At 49.4% G+C, this 16,155-nt stretch overlaps 1 non-coding gene across 1 annotated transcript; it reads right to left on the reverse strand.

Annotated features, from left to right (window-relative positions):
- Positions 1 to 249: 249 nt before the first annotated feature.
- LOC139317775 (U6 spliceosomal RNA) lies at positions 250 to 356 on the reverse strand. The gene has a single exon (XR_011600476.1). It is a non-coding gene; the product is annotated as a U6 spliceosomal RNA (small nuclear RNA).
- Positions 357 to 16,155: the final 15,799 nt, after the last annotated feature.

Here is a 16,155-nt window from a genome sequence, read left to right on the forward strand (position 1 = left end):
TCTCCAACATTTAGCTTGCAAATTTGAGTACATACATGATAATTTTTTAGGATCTAAGTGCCATCTGTAAAACATTTTATAAAAATTCTCTCTCAAATTTTGTGCTTGCGTAAATTTAACATTTCTGACCCAAATCTTTTCCCACGTTTCCATCATCACTGGTTCCTGAAAGTTTTGTGCCCATTTTATCATACAGTCCTTAACCAATTCCGTTTCTGAGTCTATTTCCAATAATGCATTATACAACCTAAAAATATGGAACACTTCACGAATTTGCGTGTCATCCTTGCGCAGGGGCCATGCTAATCTTCTCTGTATCGTTCCAATTTTAGTATATGTGCTGCCGAAGCGAGCACAAGGTTTGACTATATTGTTATTGCACTACAAAGAGTCATATTACTAAATTATACTAAAAAAGAACAAAGAAATTGCAATATTTTAAAATTGTTAGGTGTTTTGTGCCAGCCATGGAAGTTTCTTAAAAGGCCACCAGATGGGAGCAAAGAGGGACTTTTGATCCCACTGGTGGGTCAAGGGGCTCCGGCCCCTGCAGCCCCATTAGAGAAAGTTAATGGCCCTCCGGCCCCCTCACACATTGGTAAGGGAGGGGCCAGGGGCCCCTATAAGAACCCCTGCACAGGGGCTGCTCTTTGTGCTCTTGTTCTACCTTCCTACGGGAATGATCCATGGGCTCAATCCAGGCATGGATGCCTCCATGCCAGGGAACTCATTTTACCTACTTTATTTCTAAATAAAGATTTAAGTTGATTGCATCCTTGCGTGCTGCCTTTTCTTGGAAGCACCCTCAACGAACTATCGATCTTCGTGAGATCCCTCACAAAGATATCATAACCTTCTTTCTCAAGCTGTCACTATAAGCAAAGAGGTCAAAGTGCAACATAATGCAAGGAGTAAATATGGCAATCAAATTAAACTGTATATGTTTCATATTAGATTAGGGTTGTGCAACCTTTCAAATCCAAAGCGAAAAAATATCCTTAAAATTGTCTGGGGTTGCTCACACACTGCCTGTTCAGTTGCATCCTTTCAAGGGACTGTGTGACACACATGGTTTAAGAAGTTGTTGATGGATTCAGCATGCACATTAGTCCTCCACTTACAACTACAACTGAGCCCAAAATTTGTTGCTAAGTGAGACAGTTAAGTGAGTTTTGTCTCATTTTACAACCTTTCTTGCCACACTTAAGTGAATCACTGCAGTTAAGTTAGTAACACAGTTGTTAAGTGAATCTGGCTTCTCCATTGACTTTGCTTGTCAGAAGGTCGCCAAAGATGATCACATGACCCTGGGACACTGCAACCATCATAAATATGAGTCAGTTGCCAAGAGTCTGAATTTTGATCACGTGACCGTGGAGATGCTGCAAAGATCATAAGTGTGAAAAACGGTAATAAATTACTGCTTTCAGTCCCACTGTAGCTTTGAATGGTCACTAAACAAATGGTTGTAAGTTGGAGACTACCTGTACAGGTAGTCCTCAACTTACAATCACGGTTGAGCCCGAAATTTGTGTTGCTAAGCAAGGCAGTTGTTGAGGTTTGCCCCATTTTGTAACCATTTTTGCCACAGTTTTTAAGCAAATCACTGCAGTTCTTAAGTCAATCATGTGGTCATTAAGCAAATCTGGATACTCCCATTGACTTTGCTTGTCAGAAGCCAGCCAAATGGTGATCACATGACCCCATGACAGTACAACTGTCATAAATACATGCCAGTTGCCAAGCGCCCAAATTTTGATCATGTGACCATTGCTGCAAAAGTCTTGTGAGAACTGGTCATCAGTCACTTTTTTCAGTGCCATTTTAACTTCAAATGCTCACTACACAAATGATTGTAACTCGAGGACTACCTGTACAAGTATGATTCAAAGTGCCCCTTGAAAAGGGCCCTTTATATTGGAAAACCTGCTTTAATTTTTATTGGAAAAGCACTTTAAGGAGGCTGTGGTCCACCCTCTTCTTAAGAAGCCATCGCTGGACTCCACCCAGTTGGATAATTTCTGACCTGTCTCCAATCTTCCCTTTTTGGGGAAGGTGGTTGCGCGGCAGCTCCAAAGGTTTCTGGATGAAATGGATTATCTCAACCCCTACCAGTCAGGATTCAGGCCTGGATTTGGGACAGAAATTGCATTGGTCGCACTTTTGGATGATCTCTGGCGGGAGAGGGATGGGGGTAGTGCATCCATCCTTGCTGTACTTGACCTCTTGGCAGCTTTTGATACCATCGACCATGGTATTCCCCTGGAGCGGCTTTGGGGGATGGGAGTGGGAGGCCTTGTGTTATCCTGGTTCACTTCCTTCCTCTGCGGCCGCTCTCAGTCAGTGTTGATAGGAGGGGAGAGATCCAGCCCTCGCCCATTGCTTTGTGGGGTTCCACAGGGCTCGGTACTCTCTCCGCTCCTGTTCAACATTTATATGAAGTCACTGTGTCAGCTCCGTCCTGCCGGGCTGCCATTCGGGGGGGGGGGAGAGAGAACCAGCCACAGGAAAAGCCACCCAGAGCCAGAGGCCAATGTAGTCGCTGCATTCCAGCCACAGATGAGACTGGAATCATCCCTGAAACCCCAATACCATCTCGATAGGCTGTGAAGTGCCGCAGACCTATGACGAAATGGAAAGAGTGTTGGTCTTACCTGAACGCTTCCTCGATGGAAGCCTGCGTATTCCATGTCGCCGTTGTAGCTGCACTCCTTGTTGGGTGGGCCATCACTTGTCCGGGCAGTGGCAACAACTGCAGTTCATAGGTTTTAGTAATGCATGCTCAAATCCACCGACCTATTGTCGATGGTGAAATCTTGAACTTGGTCTAATTGAAACAAACATTGATTCTGTCTTCCTGATAGAAGCTGTTCTCTTTAGATAGATGTGTATTGCCCTTCTAACGTTCAAAGAGTGCCACTTCTTTTCTAACTCGTGTACCGGCTTAGGACAGAAATCCGGCAGTACTATCTCCTGTGCCCTGTGGAAGGTGGAGTTCACCTTCGGTAGGAAAGTGGGATCTAGTCGCAACACTACCCTATTTGGGTGAAAAATACATAAGTCCTCTCTTATGGACAGGGCTGCCAGTTCAGATATTCGTCTGGCGGAAGTAATTGCCACGAGGAAGACCACCTTCCAGGTGAGGATGTTTAAACCGGTGGAGCATAACGGTTCAAACGGGTCTACCATTAATCTTCGCAGGACCTTTGTTAGGTCCCATGTTGGATATCTATGAACCACTGGGGGTTTTAGATTGGTTGCTCCTCTGAGGAAGCTGCGCACCAGTGGGTGCCGGGTGATTGACCCCAACCTCCCGCTGCCCAAGACTGATGCTATCGCCGCTACCTATCTATGTAAGGTATTGGGAGACAGGCCTTTGTCCAGGCCTTCCTGTAAGAATACTAGAATTTGTGTCACTGATACTGTGGTTGGTTCGATACGCGTCTTATCAAATTTAATAAAATGAAAATGAAAAATCACACCAACCACAGAATGCTCTCCATGTGGCGTCATAGATCCTGTTGGTTGAAGGCCTTCTAGAGGCCTGTGTTGTCTGAATAACCCTGGTGGGGCACTCGAGCTGACCTAACCTAGCCCGTTCAAGTGACAGACGGTCAGTTGAAGCCACTGTGGCTCTGGGTGTAGTAGATCCCCCTGGCTGAGAGTTACTCTGTCCATGGGGATCCTCCACAGTCTGTGTAGTGGTTCGGGAATAACGAGAGGCGCAAGCAAGCTAGTGACAACAGCTCTTTAATATACAGTGAGACTTCAGCAAAAACTCTGAGGCTGCAGCCCTCCTTATATACAATCTTGGAGAGGCTGTCAGCCAATCAGCAACTAAGGCAGGTTTGAAACTCCTGCTGAAATGTATCAATACATAACACCCCTCCCTTCCCAGAAGGCACTAACATTCAAAAATTTACATAAGTACACACAAAATCTCACAGGTGACCTGGGCGAGTTCTCGTTCTGGTCGACCTGCGCAGTTCAGTGTTTGGTGGGGCGTCGAGCTGGTCGGAGGGACTCTCTGTCTCTCCCGGCTCCGCCAATGGAACCTCCTGGATTTTGTCCGGGGCGTGGTTATTCCCGGCTGGGAGTGGCGACTCGCTGGGGCAGCGCTGGAACCAGGGCTTGTCAGCTAAGTATTCCCTCGACCCCGGGCTTGAGTTAGCTGTTTTGGGAAAGTTTTTGTAGTTAGGTTCGGAGATTTCTAAGTTGATGTTTGCCTCGCTGACTATTCTCTTCCTTAGTTGGTCTATGTGGCGTTTCCAGATTTTGTCTACCCCTACGTCTACCGTGTAAGATTTTGGGCCCGTTATGCCCACTATGGTTCCGGCAACCCATAGAGGTCCGCTAGCATAATTGCGAGCGAATACCGGGGACCCAACCTGGAACTGCCTTAGTCTGGTGGTCTCTCCCTGAAAGTTGTCATGTGAGTAGTTAGGGTGAAGCCTGTCTAACACGCACCGAAGCTTCCTGCCCATGAGGAGTTCGGCTGGGCTTCTCCCTGTAGCCGTGCATAGTGTGGCATGCTGGACTGCTAAAAATTGGTCTATCCTGGCCTGCCAGTCCCCGTCGTCTAGCCTGGACAATGCTTCTTTGGCCGTTCTTACAAAACGTTCAACAAGGCCATTAGAAGCCGGATGGAAAGGGGCCGACAGGGCATGGCGAATGCCCAGTCCGGCCAGGTAGCTCTCAAACTGAGTCGCTGTAAATTGAGGCCCGTTATCAGATACAAGGGTATCCGGTAGGCCGTGGGTGGCAAATAATTTCCAAAGAGCCTTAATGACTGCTTCGGCTGTGGTTGAAGACATGAGTATGATTTCGAGCCATTTTGAAAGGCATCGACTATGATCAAAAATGTTTGCCCGTGGAAGGGCCCGGCAAAATCAATGTGGATCCTCCCCCATGGGCCCTTTGGTTTCTCCCACTCTCGGATAGGCGCTATCGGGGGATCGGGGTGAGATTCCTGACAGGGCCTGCACTTCCCCACCCACTCGGAGATGACTTGGTCCATGTTGGGCCACCAAACATAACTGCGGGCTAAGCTTTTCATCCGAACTATTCCTGGGTGCCCTTCGTGCAGTAACTCCAAGACCCTCGTTCTCAGTTTTGTTGGTACCACCACCCTATCACCCCACAACAAGCAACCCCCTTGCATAAACAATTCGTTATGTTTGTTAACATAACCCTGGTATTCCCCACTGACCACCTTGACAGGCCACCCCTTAAGGACCCAGCCCATCACAGTGTGAATCACAGGGTCCCTAGCAGAGGCTTTAGCCACCTCGCAAGAGGAGATAGGTCCCAAAGTCATAGCGTCGATCAGAAGGACGGGGGCTTCCGGCGTGGGGTTGACAAGCAGTTCGGGAAGGGGGCAGCGGCTGAGGGCGTCCGCGTGGCCCAAGGTCCGTCCAGGTCGATGGACAAGCTGGTACGAATAGGCCGACAGGAAGATGGCCCACCTGGTTAAACGTGGGGACAGGGCAGCAGGGGTGGGCTTGTCACCGGCCAAAAGTCCCAGCAAGGGCCGGTGGTCTGTCACAAGTTCAAATTGACGGCCATAGAGATATTCATGGAATTTTTTAACCCCCGCAATCGCAGCCAGAGCCTCTCTGTCCAATTGACTATAGTTTCGCTCAGCGCTGGACAGAGTGCGAGAGTAAAACGCAATGGGCGCCTCTAGGCTGTTTGGCAGTCTATGGCCTAGGACGGCACCAACTCCGAAGGGGGAGGCGTCACAAACCAATACAAGCGGTAGCGCTGAGTTGTATTGAATGAGGAAGCTGTCCTCAGATAAGAGTTTCTTTACAGCCTCAAATGCGGCTGCCTCTGTTTTACCCCAAACCCACGGAACATTCTTCCCTAGCAGTTTGTGCAGGGGATCTGCGACGGTGGCCTTGCCTTTCAAAAACATCGAGTAAAAGTTGAGCAGTCCAAGGAAGGCTTGGAGCTCTGATTTGGATTTGGGGGCAGGTGCGCTCTTGATAGCTCTAACTTTGCTTTCGGTGGGGTGGATTCCTGTGCCATCCACCTTGTACCCCAAAAATTCGACAGAGGGAACAGCGATCATACACTTGTTCTTTTTAAGTTTGAGTCCCGCTTCCCTAAATCTGGTTAGGACGTTTCTCACTCTGTCCCCTAGTTGATGTTCGTCCTGGGAGCTGATTAAAACGTCATCAAAATAGGGCACCACCCCCGGAAGCCCTTGCAAGAGGCGCTCCATGGTGCTCTGAAATAGGCCGGGTGCGACGCTCACCCCAAACTGGAGCCTGGTGCATTTGAATGCACCCCTGTGAGTCACAATTGTTTGCGCCTCTGCCATGGCGTCATCAACGGGTAATTGTTGATAGGCCTGTGCTAGGTCTAATTTGGCAAAAAATTTTCCTGGCCCCAGGGAGTGTAGTAGATGATGCACGATCGGCACCGGATAGGCGCTCGGCTGCAAAGCCTTGTTGATCGTGCACTTGTAGTCGGCACAAATTCTGATTGAGCCATCAGATTTAACTGGGGTCACTATGGGGGTTTCCCATTTCACATGGTCAACGGGGACCAGAACTCCTTGTTTAATTAATTTGTCCAGTTCTGCATCAATCTTTGGTTTTAATGCGAAAGGCACCCATCTGGCCTTGAGTCTTATTTGGGCTATGTTGGGGTCTAAGTTTAGGGAGATAGGGGTCCCCACATACTTGCCCAACGTGTCCCCGAAGACGTCCTGGAACTCGGTCAGGAGGCTGTCCTTCAATGACGGCTCGGACATTCGGTGGACGCCGGTGAAACCCATGCCAAGGGCTCGGAACCATCCCATGCCCAGAAGGCTGGGCAGCTACTTAGTTACGACTGTTAGCGGCAGGTCTTTTTCGAAGTCTCCGTAGGTGATTCGGAACGTGCCTACTTCTTCGACGGGGACCCGGTTCCCCTGGTAGTCTAGGATGCGCAGTCTCTGTTTGGATAGCTGGTCCTTCTGGAATGACGGCAGGATGGTCTTCAGGGTTGCCCACGACTTTATGGAGAGAGCTGATCCGGTGTCGATCTCCACCGTGCATGGTTTGCTGTTGATTTCGACCACCGTGCTGACCTTGTCTTCGATTACCGTGCTGGCCTGGTCGACGTGTATGCTGCAGCCATCTCGCGGTTCAAATTCGCACCGTTTTCTAGCGCTGCCCTCTCTCATTGGATGCTTCTGGCGCGCTGATTCTGGTTGGCTGCGGCGCTCACGTGGTTGGTGTTTTCTGGGTAGTATGGCTCTACAGACTCGTGCCAAGTGCCCTTTTTTCTCGCAACGCCTGCAAATAGCCTCTCTGTATTTGCAGGACAGTCTATCGTGATTCCCACCACAGCTGGGGCAGTTACGCCGGGGGCTGCCTGCGTCTTTTCTTTGGTGCTCTGTGCGGAAAACGTCCTCATCAGACTCGGACTCCGAGCTGGATCTGGCGTCTTCCCTATGCACTGGTGTGGACTTGGGATTGTCCTTGCTGGTCAGCGGGCGCTGCAGCGTTTCTGCGGCTTTTGTGGAGGCTTCGTGAGCCCTGGCCTTGTCTAGGGCTCCGGCAAGCGTTAGATCAGGCTTAGCGAGTGGTCGCCTTTGTAGTCTTATGTCTCGAACGCCACAGATTAGCTGCTCAAGCAGCGCATCGTCCAAGTCCCTATAGTCGCAATGTGTTGCGGCTTTATGTAGGCTCGCCATGTAAGCGCTGACCGGTTACCCCTCTCATTGCACGCGTTGTCTTAATTGGTATCGTTGCACGAACTTGGAGGGCACAGGAGCGTAGTGAGCCCGAAGAGTTGCCATCAGGGTGTCCCAGGAAACGGTCTGGACCGGTGTTGGCTCACAAAGTGACTCCGCCATCTCGAACACATCTGGTCCGCAGTGGCTTAGAAAGAGGGGTCTCTTCCGATTTGCGGAGAGTCCTTGCATGTCGCTGGCTTCTAGCGAGCACTCAAACCTCGTTAGGTACGAGACCCATTTTTCGTGGGCCGGATCAAAAGGCTTGGGCGGAACGTAGGCAGACATGTTCAGTATGCCTCCTGTAGTTCGCCTCGTCGCCTAGCTGAAGCTCGTGGTCTCACTGGTTCGCTTCTTGTGGCCTCAATCCCACCTTCGTCGCCAATGTAGTGGTTCGGGAATAATGAGAGGCACAAGCAAGCTAGTGACAACAGCTCTTTAATATACAGTGAGACTTCAGCAAAAACTCTGAGGCTGCAGCCCTCCTTATATACAATCTCGGAGAGGCTGTCAGCCAATCAGCAACTAAGGCAGGTTTGAAACTCCTGCTGAAATGTATCAATACATAACAGTCTGGCCACCGACAGGTTGATCAGATCTGCAAACCACGGCTGTCTGGGCCAGTGTGGCGCTATGAGCAGGACCTCTGCCCTCTCCTCCATTACCTTTCTGATCACTTTCGGAATCAATGGTAGTGCTGGGAATGCATATAACAGTCCCTTTGGCCATGGGCTGTGGAGAGCATTGGCTCTTTCCGCTCCCGGAGTGGGAAATCTTGTGTAGAACCTTGGTAACTGCGTGTTCGTTCTGGATGCAAAAAGATCCAGGACTGGATTCTTGAATCTTTCCGCCAACTCCTTGAATAGGTCGGGAAGTAGACGCCACTCTGAGTGGTTGAGCCTTGTTCTGCTGAGCCAGTCTGCCTGTATGTTTGCTGACCCCGAGATGTGTTCTGCTCTGAGCGAAAGAAGATGCTTCTCCGCCCAGAGGCCCAGGTGTTCTGTTTCTTGCATGAGCGCCTTGGAGTGTGTCTCCCCCCTTGATGGTTTATGTGGGCCTTTGTGGCCACGTTGTCTGTCAATATGAGTATGTGTCGACCCATTGCGATCCTTTGGAACCTTTTTAGTGCCAGGTGAGTCGCCCTGAGTTCCAGCCAGTTGATGTTGTTTTTGAGGTCCGCTGGGGACCACTGACCCTGTGCTATCTGGGACTGGCAATGTGCCCCCCAACCGAATAGGCTGGCATCTGTTGTGATGGTCAGTCGATTTGGCTCCTTGAAGCCACACCCCTTGGTGGGACCCACACCCTGATTCTGGCATGGCTCCTGCCTGATCTCTGATGTGGGTGGAGGAACCATTGCAATGTGGCACGATTGCTATGCAGGACACCATTTTGCCTAGGAGCTGCAGTAGCAGATCCAAAGACACCGCTCTGGCTGTTAGGATCTGATCCGCCAGTGCTTTTATGCTGGTTTGGTGATCCTGTGACAAATACACCACGCATGAGGTGGTATCTATGACTGCCTCCAAATGTAGCAGTCACTTGGTTGGAGTCAAGTGGCTCTTCTTGCAGTTGACAGAAAATCCATGCTTCTGCAGTGCTTGTATCGCTATTTCCAAGTCCTCCTTTGCTCTGGCCTTTGTTGAGGACTGTATCAATATGTCGTCCAGGTAGCATTGGACGCGAACTGGAATGGTTCTGAGATGTGCTGCCACTACTGCCAGCAGTTTGGTCAACGTTCTGGGCGCTGAGGATAGCCCGAATGGAAGGGCTCTGTACTGGTAATGCCAGCTGGCATAGCAGAATCATAGGAATTTCCAATGAGCTTGAAAAATGGGAATGTGCAGGTACACCTCCGTGAGGTCTATCAATGTCAAGATGTCGCCCTCTCAAATGTTCCCCAGTATTGACTGGAGGGACTGCATTTTGAATCTTCTGTATACTATGTGACGGTTTAAATGTTTGAGGCTCAAAATTGATCTCCACCCCCCCCCCCGCCCCCGGAAGCCTTTGGCACCATGAACAGGATTGAGTAGAACCCTTGTCCCTGTTCGTTCTGTGGAAGGTTCTATGGCCTGGATGTTCAGCAGATGTTGAACTGCTGTTTCCATGATGTTCCTTTTTGTCCTGTCCCTTGATATTGGGCACCTTCTGAAGGAGTTCAGGGGTGTGGATAGGAATTCTAGACCTCGCTTTACTGTGTTCAGGACCCAGGCATCCTCTGTTATTGTCACCCATTGGTCGGCAAATAGGCCCAGTCTTCCGCCAATGGGTGGATTGCTCTTGCTGTCACTTGTTGCATCGGAAAGGCCTACTGGTTGAGCCCCGGAATGAACCTCTCCCAGGAAACTGTTGTCCTGTCTTGTCTTTAAATCCGATCCTGTCCGATTGACGGGTTTGGCTGTATGTGGGGAGTCTCTGGTTCTGCAGGTGACCAAAACTGGCATCTGTGGCCAGAAAGGGCTGCCTGTGTGTATAGGGTGAGAAGCGCTGCTGGGCGTGCCCAAATATTTTAGGTAAAATCTTCTTGTCTCTGGTTTCCACCAATATAGGTTCTATGGACTCCCCAAATAGCTTGTTCTCCTTGACTGGGGCAGAAGCTAGCTTCCATTTATGTTTTACATCCACCTGCCAATGGCGGAGCCAAACCAAGTGTCTTACAGCTACTAACGCTGTGATGGCTTTGGAAGCGTACTTAGCACCATTGAGAGTGGCGTCTGCTATCAATTCCAGTGTAGCTATTACTCTGTTAAAATCCTGTTGTGATCGGAGATCACCAGGTGGTGCCCTGTCCTGCATCTCCTGAAGCCAGATCAGAACAGCTCTGCTGAAAAATGAGGCGGTTGTGGTAGCTTTGACTGCCCAAGCTGCTGCTTGGTGAACCTCATGAAGGGTCTGCTCTGCCTTCTTGTCCTCTCCTTTCAAGCCCTCCTCTGCCTCATTGGCTAGGATGCTTGAGAATGTTGAGGCAGCCACTGGGCCATCAATTGTTGTAGGTTGTAGAGACTCTGCAAATTCTGGCTCTACATTATACATCTTCCTTTTGTTCCCACTTGGCGTTGGGAAAATCACTGGTTGGGCCATTTGTCCCTGCACCACCTCTCTGAACAGATCGGGGGAAGGAACTGTCTCACATTCCACCATTGGGCTTGCAAAGAGTCTATCCTTTGGGTCTGTCACAGATGGTTTTGCCCCAGCTGTCATCGGGTCTGCACCCATGCCAGTTGTTGTTTTGGCCTTGCTTAGCAATAGTTTAAACAGACTCGTTCGAAACAGACCATTAAATGCTGGGGTATCTTCCACAGTTTCCTCTTCATCAGAGAATTCTGTCCCCTTTTGTTCCTCCTCTCCTGGAAATGACACCTCACTAGGAGTGGATGAGATGCAGGAATTAACTCTATGTAACACCAGGCCCCCTTTTTGACTCCTTGCTGGCAAGGGGTGATCCTGGTCTGATATTCTCTCCATGTTTATAGGGCTGGTCTGATCCTCTTGCTCAGACATGACCTGCATTAAAACCTCTGATATTAGAGCTTTCATCTTATTCATAAGTGCAGGAGATCTAGCTCCTGCATTTATGGGACTGTATGTTGCCTCTGGTACCAGTCTCATCCTCTTCAGATGAGGCTGCCACTGATTTCCAAAGTCCTGAAACTTTCCTTGCAATCCAAGCAATGATTCATCCTCTCCCAAACAAAGGATTGTTTGGTTTGATTGCTCACCAGCTCCCTCTGGTGTTGCAGCTCTGGCACTAATGCCCTGCTGCTCCATCTCTATTGGTTGAAATACTGAAGAGCGAGAAATTCCCTTTTGCTCCACCTCCTTTTCAGCTCTAGCACAACTTTTCTCAATGGCTTTCTGCCTCCTCAAAGCCTCTTTCTCCTCAGCTTTGGAGTACTTACTGGAAAATAGAGACTTTCCTCTTATCTCTAGTGTAGCTGCTTTAGCAGCAGCTCTGGGCCCTTCTGTGCTCATTTCCTGGACTGGGCTTAGAGCAGGGAATCCCTGCTCCTCCCCACGTATCCCTGTCTTGGAATAATCCTCCATGCTTGTCCCCTTTGTTTCCGAGAAACAGACTCACCCACGCAGGGGCTTTGCTGTAGGCCATTGTTTCTATGGCTGTTAACGAGCATACTCAGCTGAAACTGAGCAGAGACTCTAGGTCCTTTATTATTCCAATGATGTCCTGGGGCCTCGGCTTTTCAATTTAAAACCGTAGTGGACAGAGAGCTGATGCTTTCAAGGGATTGCTGCCGGGACAGCTCCCCCCTCCCCCAAAAGGCTGCAGAGACAGCCCAGTCTTTTTACTCATGGTTGTGCTACCATTAATTTTGCTTCTATTAGTTGGATTAGTTGGTCTAAAACTTTTTTTCCCTCTGAAGCACCTCTCCTGCTGCTTCTTGCATGAAAGCTGAGTCAAAAGTGGGAGGTGCAGTAGATGGAGGCGGGACTAAAGAAATGATTGACTCAGCTTCAAGCAAGGACGTAGAGGAACAACCCATGAATTGTATTATCCAATCAGCACAATGGAGAACGCAGCCACATCTTCTGCCGATTCATTGTTGGGAGGCGACCAGCTGGCGTTTGGTGCAATATGCAAATGACATTGCTGACGTGGCCACAGGAAATTGGAGATGGCAAACCACCATTGCTGGCTGACATGAGGAGGCTGAGAGCAGGGGGTGACTGGAGGGCGAGGCCATGGGGTGGAGCTGAGAAGGGAAGCGGGAACCTTTAAAAGGTGGTGGGGAGCACAGAGCAAACAGAGCTGACAATGTTTTCATCTTCATGGGTGTTTGTCAGAGCGTGCCGGATCGCTATATAAAGATTCATCACAGCAAGCCTGTTTGAATTGTTTCCTTTATTGGAGCGAGCCGGAACATGACAGATCGTCAGCTCTCTTTTGTTTTGTTTTTCTCTCTTCCTCAACAACGGGAGTATGGCAGAGGGAACTCAACCAGGATTAGAGACAGAGGACTTAGAGGAGGTGGAGGCTGTAGTGACCACACTGGAAGACCTGCCTATTGAGAAACCTGGTCCAGATGTTAGGCCAAAGGAGCATGCAGCACCCCTCATTCCACCACGGATGGAATTAGAGCCGGTAGACATTGAACAGGTAGTGCAGCAGAAGTCTGAGGGGGTGGGGGAGTGGTGGTTAGGCTCCTTGAGCAAAGGGGGTTATGCAGCACCCCCTTCTCTGCCAGCGCTCACCCCTTCCAGAAGCCACTTTACCCAATGGCGGGAAAGACAGATTTCAGAGGACGAGTAGCACTACTCAACCGCATTGGGGAGCCAAACCCTAGATGTACTATGGGAAATTTTTGGGCCTGTAGGGTTCTAGGGACCAGACTCTGGAAGAGGGTGGAGGAGAGGTGTGGAGCCTTTACCAATACATAGTAACTGTCCCCCAGGGCAGGGGCTGGCTTACACTGAGGCTGGACGGAGCCCTAGGTTAGACAGGGGGGAGTCCCACGGGCCCGGGGACCTTCAACTGCCAAAGCCAGGCACCCCAGCCCCAGAGGCCCACATGGAACATCACGTATGACCGGACAGAACCTTGGGACAGGATGCCCAGGGCCCTCCTCCAGCATGGCCATTACCAAGTCAGGGCCAGGCCCCGGTGGGAAGATGGGAACCCCCTGCTGTACGGGCTTCATTCGATGGAAGTCCAGATAGGGTTGCGCTGTTCTTAGGACAGGTGATAGACCATCTGGATAAGTATGGCCATTTGTATACTTCCCAGTGGTCAATGGTCATGGGCGTGGCTGCCGTGATGGAGGGCGAAGCGGCTGACTGGGTCGCTGACCTGTACAGCAACCATGCAGCAAAATTGGGGGATATCGGCCTGTTCCTCTCGGCATTACAAGAGAGGTTTGAGAACATTGCACGTACAGTATGCAGCAGGTTGAGGGTGACTTACTAGCTGTGAGGCAACAGGAAAGGCCAGTGGCCGAATATATAACAGAGTTCCGCAGACTTTCAGGAAAAGTCAGGGGCTGGCCGGAGAGGTTGGTAGTACATCAATTCAGAGCAGGACTGGACCATGCTCTACGGCAAGCTTGTGTGACACATGACTTGCCACCCCATTTGGCGGCATGGATACAGGCAGTGACCACGATCGATGTGGAGATCTGAAGGGACGACTGTGCAAGGGCAGAGTGGACACTCAGGGGTTGGAAAGGCCCGGAAAGGCCCATACGGTCTGTTCCAGCAACACGGCCTGCACCCGAAGCAACAACAATATTTGCTATTGATGGGGGCAGATGGTAATTGAAGATACCGAACATACTGTTGGAATTAGGATGTGATGTTACCCTAACATGGGTGATGGAGTTTACAATCCATCTGAATGACATTACAGAAGATATTATATGGATTACAAGCCTAAAGTCTTTTTAAGAGGATTTTATTTACATAAGGGAATATTTTTTAGGGGAGTGGGCAGAAGAATAAAGATATTAAGATTTATTAAGTATGGTAGTCTTGTAGGAAAGTGGGTGGAGACAGGTTAGTTTATTGATTGTTTAGTTTAAGAAAAGGGATATTATGTTTAGATATGAATATATGTAAAAGATTTGAGTTAAGAGATATAATGATGAGGGTGAAGGAAAAGGGTAGACTATGAACTGAATAAATGTTAAATTAGGATTTATTATATAGTTTTATAGCGGAAGGTTGTTTTGAAATGTTAGATTAATATACATAAAAGATTTGATTTATTGTTATGCTAAATTAGGAGTTATTATATAATGTTATAGTAGAATGTCATTTTGAAATGTATAGTATAAGGAGGATATGATAATTTTATTAGAAATAAAGGGTAAGTATATGGGGATGGAGTAAGGGGATGGTAAAGTATTATATAATCTGTTATGAATTTGGGTTTTATTATGAAGAAGTCACAGGGGGAGGGGAGGGGGAGGGGGGTTAGGGAGGAGGGGGGGAAAAGGGGGAAAATTGTATTTGAAAAACTTTTTCAATAAAAAAAAAAACAAAACCCTGCAAGGGGAACCCACCAGATGAGCTATCCCCCTCCGGGCGATGACAGTGCTAGCCCTGTGGCGGTGGAGACAACTAGCGGCAGTGAGGAAGAGGCGGATGCTGATCCTATGGTAAGCTCCCCCATCAAACCGTTCCTGATTCCAGTGGTGCTGGCAACACATATTTGACGAAAATGTAAGGCTCTTGTAGATTCTGGCTGCACTCGTTGTCTTATGAGCACAGCCACAGCCAAGAGCTTAGGGGTAGGGATATGCAGATTAACCAACCATATCAGGTTTGAGCAGATGGACAGGTCACTGTTGGGAGGAAAACCAGCAACACATGTCACCGAGCCACTATCTCTGGAGATAGGGACCCATAAAGAACGTATCAGGTTTATAGTAGTCCCTAAGATCACTGAGGAGGTCGTGCTCGGTCTAGCATGGCTAGATAAATGGGGTCCTACAATATGGTGGGGAGGGGGGTGTAGACATATCCGAATTGGTGTTGGCCCTGACCCACCTCCACACGAACACCAAACCCAGGTGTCACCAAACACTCAGTCATTGGCCAAGCCCATTAACGAACTAGTAGGGCTCCTGGAGATCTATAAAGACCTTGAGGAGATCTGTAGTGAACGGGAGTGTGACACCCTACCCCCCCCACCGCGCTACTGATTGCGTCATTGATATATTACCGGGGGCTTCCCTCCCCAAGCTCAAAATGTATTCGATGACCCCTCAAGAACTCAAGGAAATGAGGAAGTACATCGAGAAGAATTTGAAAAGGGGGTTCATACATCCGGCCAGGTCCAGGGTAGCCGTGCCCGTACTGTTCCGGGAAAAAACGTTCGCAGGTGGTGCTGGCTGGGGGACAGAGGTCGGCCCCGAGGCCCCTCACTTGTGGGGTGCCCCAGGGGTCGGTCCTCTCTCCTCTTTTGTTCAGCCGGCCATTTCGGTTTCCTAAAGACATTCCATTTAATCAATCGGCAGTTTTGGTGGCCTAGACCAGCGGTTCTCAACCTGGGGGTCGCGACCCCTTTGGGGGTTGAATGACTATTTCACAGGGGTCACCAAAGCCCTCTCTTGCCCCCCCCACGCCTTCACTCACCCTCACCCTCTGCCTCTGTTGGATCGCCGGTCGCCGGTCGCTTACCCTGTCCACTCCCAATCTATTGCTGCCTCCTGAGTCCCAGCTGATGGCTAGAGGGAAAAAAACTGTTTAAATTCTTGCCACGGGGCTTCAAAGGGCCGCCCTACAGCTGATCAGTGTTAAAAGAAAACAAATGAGTAAACTGGTGCCTGCAAAAATAGAAAAAACAGCCCCTTTCAGCTTCAGCATAGATTAATTTCCATAAGTTGATTGGATCAGCCTCCCGACTCTCAGCTGATTTGCTCTCAGCTGTTTTGCGAAGGGCTCTGTTGCTAGCTAGCTGCAAAGAAGTAAAT

Source organism: Pituophis catenifer, unplaced genomic scaffold (assembly GCF_029215685.1).
Source record: "Pituophis catenifer annectens isolate HBS135680 unplaced genomic scaffold, rPitCat1.0.hap2 SCAF_5, whole genome shotgun sequence".
Lineage (NCBI taxonomy): Eukaryota > Metazoa > Chordata > Lepidosauria > Squamata > Colubridae > Pituophis > Pituophis catenifer.